General features: G+C 39.3%; 1 non-coding gene across 1 annotated transcript; it reads right to left on the reverse strand.

The window, feature by feature from the left end:
- Window positions 1-453: 453 nt before the first annotated feature.
- LOC123459611 lies at window positions 454-560 on the reverse strand. Its single transcript, XR_006636370.1, has one exon. It is a non-coding gene; the product is annotated as a U6 spliceosomal RNA (small nuclear RNA).
- Between the last annotated feature and the right edge of the window lie 288 nt (window positions 561-848).

The following is an 848-nucleotide window of genomic DNA, read 5'->3' on the forward strand; positions in this document are numbered from 1 at the left end:
GGCCACACCTCTTAACAGTTCGACCACCTCTCAATCCCACCACACTGAAGACTGAGCCTTTAACACATGTGTCTTTGGGAGACTTTAAAGAGTCAAACAATAGCATCTACCAATCTCCACTGGCCAAAACACAATCTCTTCACAAACATCTGAAAATTTACTTTGTGGATATATTTCTCTGAGTCTTCCCCCAGTAGCGTAAGCAATTTTGTACTTATTGAATCCATCCCTAGATGAACCTTCCCAAATTCTAGTTACCTCCTGGGAATAGTTTATTATTTATTTTTTGTCTCTAAACTGTAAAGGCATGATACAAGCAATGATATAAAATGTTTGGTGAGTGAAATATCCAATCACTATCATTCAATTTATTTTTTTTTTTTTGAGATTGTTTTATTTTTAATGATGGGAAAAAAAACAAACATCTAAAACCGAAGCTTCTGGAAGAACCACAAAAATATGGAACGCTTCACGAATTTGTGTGTCATCCTTGCGCAGGGGCCATGCTAATCTTCTCTGTATCGTTCCAATTTTAGTATATGTGCTGCCGAAGCAAGCACTCAATTTATTTTTTTTAATTAATGGATTCTTAGTACTCAATATGACGTGATTATAAAAAGCAGAATTAGGGCTGGAGAGACCACTAGTGGGTTAAGGCATTTGTCTGAGAGGCCAAAGGACCCATGTTAGACTCTCCAGATCCCATGAAAGCCAGGCACACAAAGGCAAAGTAAGTGCAAGGTCGCTCTTGCCCACTAGGTGGCACAAGGGTCTGGAGTTCGACTTCAATGGCTGAGGCCCTGTCTTTCCCTCTGTCTCTCTTGCTCTCACTCTCTTGAAAATAAAAA

Source organism: Jaculus jaculus, chromosome 3 (genome assembly GCF_020740685.1).
Source record: "Jaculus jaculus isolate mJacJac1 chromosome 3, mJacJac1.mat.Y.cur, whole genome shotgun sequence".
Classification (NCBI taxonomy): domain Eukaryota; kingdom Metazoa; phylum Chordata; class Mammalia; order Rodentia; family Dipodidae; genus Jaculus; species Jaculus jaculus.